The 10,656-nt window shown below is 36.3% G+C and overlaps 1 pseudogene; it reads left to right on the plus strand.

Moving 5' to 3' along the window:
• Nucleotides 1–495: 495 nt before the first annotated feature.
• On the plus strand, nt 496–696 carry LOC102168003 (large ribosomal subunit protein eL39 pseudogene; annotated as a pseudogene).
• The last annotated feature ends 9,960 nt before the right edge of the window (nt 697–10,656 follow it).

Below are 10,656 nucleotides of genomic sequence, written 5' to 3' on the forward strand. Positions count from 1 at the left end.
TGAACAAGTGCAGACCTGACCTTAGAAATGGTATTGGTCTCTTTCAATCAATTCTGCTTGTGTTCATTCTAGGGTCTAGAAATACCCTGGTTGACAAGTTTTATCACAATGTTAACTCATATAGATAATGATCCCAATCATAGAATTTAACTGACTTTAGAAATATTCACAGTAGATATGACCCCAAAGTATCTGTATATTGGGGAAAACATGTAAACTTAAGAATGGGCCCTTTGGGGAGTTCCCATAGTGGCTCAGTGGAAACGAATCTGACTAACATCCATGAAGATGCAGGTTTGATTCCTGGCCTTACTCATTGGGTTAAGGATTCAGCGATGCCCTGAGCTGTAGTGTAGGTCACAGACGTGGCTTGGATCTGGCGTTGCTGTGGCTGTGGCGTTGGGCAGCGGCTGCAGCTCCAATTCGACCCCTAGCCTGGGAACTTCCATGTGCCATGAGTGTGGCCCTAAAAAAAAAAAAGCAAAAAGCTCTCTCTTCTCTTCTCCGCCATCCTATGTGTCGTTGAATTAATTCCTTGCCATGTCTTCTCATAAGACTTTCAGGATCAAGCAATTCCTGGCCAAGATGCAAAAACAGAATCGTCCCATCCTCCAATGGATTCGAATGAAAACTGGTAATAAAATCAGGTATGACTGGAAGGGAAGACACTGGAGAATAACCAAGCTGGGTCCATAAGGAGCCTGCGCATGAGGTGGTGCACATATTTATGCTGTGTGGCAGTCACTTCCTTGCATTTTACCATATCACACTGAAAACAGCACAGACACAATTGAATATATCAGGAAATGGGTTCTCTTTATGCTGTTGTTTCTTTTTTCTTTTTTTCTTTTTTTTTTTTATTTTCCCACTGTACAGCAAGGGGGTCAGGTTATCCTTACATGTATACATTACAATTACATTTTTTCCCCCAGCCTTTCTTCTGTTGCAACATGAGTATCTAGACATAGTTCTCAATGCTATTCAGCAGGATCTCCTTGTAAATCTATTCTAAGTTGTGTCTGATAAGCCCAAGCTCCCAATCCCTCCCACTCCCTCCCCCTCCCATCAGGCAGCCACAAGTCTCTTCTCCAAGTCCATGATTTTCTTTTCTGAGGAGATGTTCATTTGTGCTGGCTATTAGATTCCAGTTATAAGTGATATCATATGGTATTTGTCTGTTGTTGTTTCTGTATAGCGCTTTGCCTCAGTAATAAATATGTGAAGGCAAATTAAAAAAAATTTAAAAAAGCAAAAAAAAAAAAAAAAAGAAAAAAGGAAAAAGAATGGGCCCTTTCCTCTATTGTGAGAATATCAATTGATCCAACTAACCCTTAAGAACATAATTTGGCAACGCTCTCTACAGCAAGGACCTTAAAAAAATCCTCACATGCTTTGAGATCCAGAAGTTCCATTTATGGGAATGTCTCATACAGATGTTATAAAAATTCACTACAGTAAAAGATCTTTACTCCAGCATTATATATTACAGTAAAAATAAAACAAAACCAAAGACCCCTCCCATACACAAAACACAAAGGACCTAATTAAATGTCCAACTTTAGAAGAATAGCTGTGGTACACCCATACCATGGAACATTAAGCAGTTATCAAAAATGATGGAATTCTGTTTACATTGCAATGCTTTGGACATGCAAGGCTAGAAAATGCCAGAATACAAAACACGACTTCAACTTTATACAAGATGCATATGCATGGAAAAAGAATTAAAAGAACATAGACACAAACTCCACACTGGAGTTATTTTTAGGGGGGAATCACATTACTAACATTTGTTTATTCTTTATGCATTTCTGTGTTTTTAACTTTTCTATAGCAAGTATGTCTTACTTTTAAAATTAGGGATAAGAAGTTTTTTAAAAGGGGAAGAGGGGGACCTAATTAAACTTAAAAGATTTTGCACAGCAAAGGAAATCTTTTTTTTTTTTTTAATAAAACTACAACACATGGAATAGGAGAAAATCTTTGCAAATGAAACGACAAACAAAGAATTAATCTCCAAAATATACAAAACATCTCATGGAGCTTAATATTAAAAAACAACAACAGCAAAAAAAGAGAATCAAAAAATGGGCAGAAGATCCAAATAGACATCTTTCCAAAGAAGACAGACAGATGGCCAAATAACACATAAAAAGATGCTCAACATCACTAATTATTAGAGAAATGCAAATCAGAACTAATCAAGGTATCACCTTACACTAGTCAGAATGGCCATCATCAAAAAATCTGTGAAACAATAAATGCTGGAAAGTATATGGAGAAAAGGAGCCCTCCAAACTGTTGGTGGAAAGGTCAATTGGTGCAACCACTATGGAAAAGAGTATGGAGAGTCCTCAGAAAACTAAATATAAGAACTACCATGTAATCTAGTAATCCCACTACTGAACATATATCCAGAGAAAATCAATTTGAAAAGATACATACACCCCAATGTTCATTGCAGCATTATTTACATATAGCCAAGACATGAAAGCAACCTAAACGTCCATTGACAGAGGAATGGATAAAGAAGATGTGGGACATACATACAATGGAATATTATTCAGCCATAAAAAAAGCCATTTGGAGCAACATGGATGGACCTAGAGATTATCATAGTGAGTGAAGAAAGTTAGACAGGGAAAAACAAATATCATATGATAACACTTATATGTGGAATCTGATTTTTAAAAATGATGCAAAAGAACTTATTTATAAAACAGAAATAAACTCAGAGATTTCAAACCCAACCTTATGGTTACCATAGGGAAGAACTGGGAGGGTAGGAATAACAGATACGGTACTATATAAAATACGTGATTAACAAGAACCTACTGTATAGCACAGGAAAATCTACTCAATAGTTTGTAATAGTCTATATGGGGAAAAAAGAATGGATATATTTACATGTATGACTGATTCACTTTTCTATACCCTTGAAACTAATGTAACATTGTAAGTCAAATATACTCCAATAAAATTAAATTTTTAAAAAGTGGGGGAGGAAGAATCAAATCTTTGGCAGCTCAATGCCCTTGGCAAGATATAATGAATTATTAGCTTAAGAGTTATAAACTGAAATGGCTTAGGTATTAAGTAGGTAACATCCCTGAAGGAACCAGGACTGGTATAAAAAAATGGAAAATTATAGGGAGTGTATCTTCAGTTCTAGCTGATGGTTATCATGTGGAGATACATGTGGCTCAGACTTGCTGAATCTGATTTTTCTGGAGATGTTCTAAAGAAATATTTTAAGAAAAATGTATTAATATTTAAATGAAGACAATAAACTCACATTTAAAAAATTAACTACATGAATTGGACAAAAAAACACCCAGCTACTGGGCATCCATTTGAAACCTACTCATTGGGAAGTACAAATGGAGTCTTGTGGAGCCATCCACCAGCCTGTGGAGCTTCCAGGCATGTCACATCGCTTCATGACTATTAATAATGCTTCAGCAAAGAGCCTTCTGTGTCTGTCTTTTCACACCTAGGCAATTATCTCCTTAAGAAAGTGAATTTTAGATTCAAAGAGTACAAACACGGTTTTATCTTTTAATGCATGATATTCAATAGTTTTCCAGCAAGTTCAAACAGATTTCAATTTCCATTAACTTCACAAGAATCTCTGTTCCTCTCACTCTAACTGGCAGAGGTTGGTCAAGCTTTTTCAAATCATTGATCTTTGAGATGAATATTTATATCAGATTATATTTACTTGCATTTGTTTAAGTAATGGTATTAAACAGACATATATTTATGGACTTTTGTATTCGTTATTTTATAAATTGTCTGTTCACATTTTTTGCCCATTTAAAAATTGTCTCGACTTCTTTTATGGTTTTATGACCTTTTTGTATACTAGGGATATTAACTGTTTATCTCTCATATGAATTACATTTTAAATAACTGGTCATTTGACTTTCAACCTCAAATAGTGAGATACAATTTTTTTTTATCATTTTAACACCTGTCATGACAGTATTTTAAGGGGGAAATTAATTTTGCTTAAGAGAATACTTTAAGAAATCACTTAGATTAGAAACAGTGAGGCTGCAGCTTCTATGAAAACAATGAAACAGAGAGACAATTAAGCACAACGGAGTTCTGGCAAATGTTTAACAAAAGATAATAAAAAAGAGAGAAAGGTGGGAGATTCTCACAACACATATAACTGATAAGTGTTAACATTTAGGAGTTCCCGTGGTGGCGCAGTGGTTGGCGAATCCGACTAGGAACCATGAGGTTGCGGGTTCAGTCCCTGCCCTTGCTCAGTGGGTTAACGATCCGGCGTTGCCGTGAGCTGTGGTGTAGGTTGCAGACGCGGCTCGGATCCCGCGTTGCTGTGGCTCTGGCGTAGGCCGGTGGCTACAGCTCCGATTCGACCCCTAGCCTGGGCACCTCCATATGCCGCGGGAGCGGCCCAAGAAATAGCAACAACAACAACAGACAAAAAAAAAAAAGACAAAAAGAGACCAAAAAAAAAAAAAAACAAAAAAAACAACATTTAGTGTATGTAAAGAACTACAGATTGAGAGAGGAAAGAAGACAATCAATTTAAAAAACGAAAGATTTGAACACAGTGGAGTTTGTCTTCACAAAATAAGACATACAAATAGATAATAAATATATGGAAATTTTCCAAAACATAATTAGTAAGCAGATAAATGTAAATTAAAACATCAATAAAAACACACCTATCAGATGTTCACTGCCACCAAATATTTTTGAGAATGTGGAATATCAGGAATTCTTATAAATTGCTGGTGGGACCATACAATCTTTTTGGAAAAGTTCCTAGTGTAGACATACATATTCCATGACCCAGGGAGATGTATATATGTATATGTCTAATATACATATATAATAAATGATTTATATATTATATATAATTTACATATATATAATTCCTATAAAAATGCATAATTTTTATATTAAGATATATATACATGGTAATATTTATTGAAGGCTTGTTTATAATTAACTTAAACAGGAAAGAATTCAAATAGCCATTAACATAGATAAATAAAGTGTGGTGTGGTAAAACAATACTGCTGTGAAAATGGACACATTAAAGCTACATGATCCAGCATGGATAAGTCTTACCAACATGTGTTGGGTAAGAAAAGCAAGACACAAAGAACATAGCCAATGTTATCTCATGTAGAGAAAGGTCAAAAGAGACTAAATTTTATGGTTTAGGGATGTATGTTTACATAGTAAACCTGTAAAGAAAAAGACATGATTATGAATTGTTTAAAAATTAAGGACACAATTAAAAATTAGAATTTTGGCTGTTTCTAGAAGGCAGAGTGATGGTTGTGATGGGAAAGGGTGTGTGTATGTGTGTGTATTTGTGTGGTTTTCTTTTGAGAAGGGTTCTCAGGTATCAATGATGTTGTCTTTCCTGACCCAGGTCTCTGCTATTGAGCTTTAAAGCATTTTTCTAATGCATTTTACACTTAACAATAAAATAGAAATTTAAGAAATTAGAAAAAGCAGAGAAGTGAAAATACAGGAAGTGAAAAGAAATACTGTAAGAGAAGAGACTAGATAATATAGCAGGGGGCTGAAACCTGCAGAAAAAATATTGTTAATTATTTAATTTCAAGTAGTGGAGTATACAAGGGGGTTTTTAGGACAAAGCTCTTTAATATTCAATTTGCTACTGCTCGTATATCTTTCCTTACTCTAAGCCTTCATAAGTTTTGTTAAATATTTAAATATTTTGTATGAGATTTTGAGGAAATCAAAGAAACATAACCAAGTTGGCAGAAAAAAAGATTTAGATCAAATATACTTTAAGGGAGGTAAATAGTGGCCATGAGAATGTGAGTCCAAGGCGTAAACAGAAATCTTGGTGAGGGAACACAGAGTCCCACAGAATCTGGAATGGAGGCTTAAGCCAAATGGATTTAAGTCTCCAAAGAGTGGTACCTTATTTGAAGCCCATACATACTGGCTTAAGACCGGATTTTCTCTTCTTCCTTCTTCTACTACTTTATTCCATACAGAAATTTAGGACTTGCAGATAATCAAGTTTATTAGTCTTTACTTTTTGATTCTTAGATTTCATAATATCATAATATACTTGAAAGATATTTTTTCATTTTAAACACTTAAAATCTTTGATTGGCCTAGAATTTTGCTTAGTACAGAAATGGAGGGAGAGCTCAATTTTGTTTTCCCAGAAAGCCATCTCAATCTTTTTCTCCAATAATTTAAAATGCCTCATTTAATCATATATTACATTTCATACTTATATAACTTCTATTCTGTTGGTTCTATTCCTGTGTTATTCCTATTTTTTCATTACTGTAGGCTTAGGATAAATTTAAAATCTGATAGGGAAGATCTTTCTTGTCAGTATTTCCTTGGCATCTCCTCTTTGATGTTTCTGTCGAGTACGTCTTAGAATCATTTTGCCACATTTTGAAACAAAATAAGACAAAACCAAACCCTGTTGCAACTATGATAGGGAAATCACTGAATTCACAGATTATTTTCAGTAGCAATACAGAATATTCTTATTCAAAAATCTTGTGTCTCTAATTATTCAATTATTTTTGAATCTTTCTTTATTGGGTTTTTTTGTTTGTTTTTCTCTATTAATATCCTAACTATTTCTCATCTCTAAACAAACTATCTTGTTTATTAGTTTCAGCATCCAATATTAATTTTAGAACCTAGTTTGGTAGGCATTTATTTCTATGTTAAAAATGTTAGCTGCAGCTCATTGCGGGATGTCACTTGGGTTTTTAAAAATACTTTATATTTCCTTCTATTTAATGGAAGGTCTTCCCAGATTCTGGCACTAAGTTGACGGTTGTCGTGTTGGGTGGTTTGAGTTTTCAGGTTTCCCTGTTTTTTTAGTGTCTCCATGATATTTTAGTGGGAAGCTGGAGAGGATACAACAGGAAACTACAGCCAGGTACCACTTTAAACCAGAAGTCTGTTCACTGACTAATAAATAATAGAATCCCAAGGCATAATTTATGTGCCTTAGTGCTATTCAAGGTTGCAAATCTGGTCTGTTGCTTTCTTTATTTCAAACCCATTCCTGTCACTTTAATTGATATATCTGTATAATGTTTGAGTCTTAAATGTATACGATTTCAAGGTGTAGTTAATACACAAAGTATGTGGTGTGTTCTACCACCTGGCATTGTTGCTTTTCATCAGACCAAACCAGAGCAGAGATTTTGCTACTTTTATTTAATTCCAACTTTAGTTCTCTTATGATAATCAAATGTCAGTTGCCCAGAACTAGGGATGGAAAAGCACTATACTGTGTGCCTGGGGGTTCTTAAAATAAAAGGTTGGGTAATTTATATTTTTAATATAAGTGATTTAGAGCCTGAGGCTTTGATCCAATTAAGTAGAGAATCAAATTAGCTGGAGATTAAATGACGATGGAATAAGGGGAAGTCTTGCTGGCTCCTGAGTTTTCCAAAAGAAGGTTTGTTGGAGTGCAGGGGTTCTCAGCCTAGGCTGCACATTAGAATTACATGTGGAGCTTTTAACCGATGCCCAGACCCTACCCCAAAGATTTCAATTTAATTGGTCTGATGAGCTGCCTGAGTACCAAGCATTTAAAAATCTCCCCAATTGATTTTTGTTTGCCTCCACAGTTGAACATGACGTAGTTCTCAATCTCCAGTGAGCTAAGAGTCACCTGGGAGCTGGTTTAAAAATATATATATTCCAGGAGTTCCCATAATGGCACAGCGGAAAAAAATCTGACTAGGAACCAAGAGGTTGCGGGTTCAATCCCTGGCCTTGCACAGTGTGTTAAGGATCTGGTGTTGCCATGAGCTGTGGTGTAGGTCACAGATGTGGTTCGGATCTGACATTGCTGTGGCTCTGGCAGTAGGCCAGCAACAACAGCTCCCATTAGACCCCTAGCTTGGGAATCTCCACATTGCCATGGGTGCGGCCCTCTAAATAGACAAAAGACAAATAAATAAATAAATAAATAATAAAAAATTCCAGGGCTCCACCTAGACACCTTCCAGAACAGTGAACTGAAATAGGGTCTAGGAATCTGTATGTATAACAAATGTCCATGTGATTGCAATATAAATGATTTCTGCTCTACCCAAGGATGGGTCTTTTGGACTGTAGTCTATACTTTCCTCATCTAGCTTTAACTTGCCTCTCAGAATATCTTTCTTAAATACATATGTCTTCCCAAGTTTAAAACATTCCATAGTTGCTTGATGTATTCAAAATGTAGGCTCTAGTGTGGTTTGAAGGCCTTTCCCCTCCAGCTTCCATCCATCCTCCTGACCTTCTCAGCATCTCCATTCCAAAGCCTCTCTTCTGTGCACATTTGGATCCTTTTCTGAATTGACTTCTTCTTTCATAGACTTTGCTTATGCCTCTTCCTTCAAAAGCTCTTCCCCACCTTGGCCAGCCTACATCCTGCTCTCTAGCAGCTGGAATGACTTCTGTGAAACTCTGTTTCATCTTTTCAAATTGGATAATTAATGCTTTTCTCTATGTGCCTAGTGCAACTGACCTGCATCTCTCTCTTATTTTGCTTGGTTTGGCTGGCTTGAGCTGTGGAAAGCTGAGTCCATTCTACCCCTGACCCAGCACATTATCTTCATTGGTCAATGCAAAGCCCCTATGATATATTTGGATAGTATCCATAAATATATTTGTACCTTCCAAAAATAAGTCATGTTTTCTTGTGTGTAGATGCTTTTAATTTTTACCTAGATGGTTTTGTGCCAGAAACCTCACTCTCATTTTTTTCCCCCACATTTTTTATGATCTATCCGCATTACTGAAATTAAGTCAAATTCATGACTTCTACCTGCTGCATAGTAATCACTGGGGACATTCACCACAACATTTTACTTGTCAACACAACTTTCTTTTCTCAGGGAGGCCACAATGAACATTTTTGTAGATGGCTGCTAATGGATCTGTTCAGAATTTCTCTGAAATGCTGACTAAAGAATGGGATTACCTAGTCACATATTCTCTCTTGGTTTCACCAGATACTCCCAGAATGTCCCCACCCCAGCTGGCTGTGCAGCTGCCTCTCTTCTAGTTTCACCTTCTCATAAGCGCTCTTCTTGGTGAGGATTTAGTCCCTGTCAACCATCTAGACAAGGGAAGGCACCACTTATGAACCCAAGATTTTACAGGAAAAAGTGAGTCAGGATCTTGAGGTTGTTGATTCTACAAAAATCCTTTGAGATATCTTTGTGTCTGCTGAAAGAATTATAAAAAATAGACAATTACAAAGGAGAACATCATTGATAATTTACAAACTAAACACAATAATTGGATATTTTCATGAGTAGGAGTGAGAGATCTAAAAGTCTGTCCCAAGAAAAAGTGGTCTAGAAAACATGGTGACTACACCTTGATTAGGCCAATTTTATGACCTTGAGTGATTCAAGATCACTCAACCTGAGATTTTTGCTATTGGAGAAATGATATTCAAAAGTCAGTTCACAAACTAAAATTTTAGAAGAGGGAAATATATTGGTGAAGGAATTACCATTAGAAGGTAAGTCTCTTGAGAATAGCTTGAAGAAAATAATCATGTATAATTAATACTTTTTATTATTATATACCAAGTACCGTACTAAACAACACATACACATCATCTCACTTAATCCTCATTAATCTTATGAGGTAATTTTATTTTTATCATCCCTTTAAAAGATGAAAACACTAAGGCTTAAAGAATTTAAGTAACTGGCCCAAAGTCATATAATTACTAAACAGAAAAGCCAAAATTTGAATCTAAGGTTTCTGGTTTGTTTTGTTTTTAATTCCAGATTTCCAGCTTATTACTAGCACAGAAAAAGTCCAGGCTTGGAGTCGGGCAGAGTAGGTTCAAATTCTTGCTTTGTCCACAACTTACTAGTTCTGTGAGGCAGGGGAAATTATTAACTTTTCTGAGCATCATTTTTCTCATCTATAAAATAGGGACAGGAATCTATTTTACAGAGTTGTGAGTATAAATGCGCACACCGTCTGCTCAGTAAATATTGTTTATGCCCCTTATTAATGTGTACTTTCCAGTTTCTGACACAGAGTAACTATTTATGTTTATTGAAAATATATAATATGCAATTAAAATTTTTCATATATTATCTGTCTCACCTGGATTAATTTGGTATGGCATGATCTGAAAGGGTTAGGGAGACGTTTATAAGCGGAAGGGGCAGAAGGAGCCCTAAAAAGGTTAGTTTAAGAAGCCAGAGCCAAATCTGGTCTATTTTCCCTGAGGACTGCCTGCTGCTCCTTTTGAATCAGTGAGTTACCTGACTCACCTCCAGAGATAAACAGATACCAGGAAGCAAGAAACTCATTTTGCCTCCTTCACCAGGTCTCCTGCAGGGAGTGTTGCAGGTTCCTACAGCTAGGAACTAAGGCAAACTCTCCCAGAGAACTGCTGGATAGGAAATTAATTAATGCCTGCCTCAGCTTCCCGGTGGGGGGGTCAGGAATTAAGCTGTCATTCCTTCTGGATTCCTGGCTGGGGCCTCTCGGTGTGGCTCTCTTAGACCCTGAAAGGCAGCCTATCTTCCGACCCCTCCCCTCCCCACTGCCCTTGGATAGAGAACACTGCTCTGAGCAGGTGAGATGGACATTCCTTTTCAGTGGCAGAATTGTGCAGTCACTGCC

This window comes from Sus scrofa, chromosome 1 (genome assembly GCF_054392235.1).
Source record: "Sus scrofa isolate SSC_HxYL_T2T_F1_AM1 chromosome 1, Sscrofa_HxYL_maternal_Yorkshire_Landrace_v2.0, whole genome shotgun sequence".
NCBI lineage: Eukaryota > Metazoa > Chordata > Mammalia > Artiodactyla > Suidae > Sus > Sus scrofa.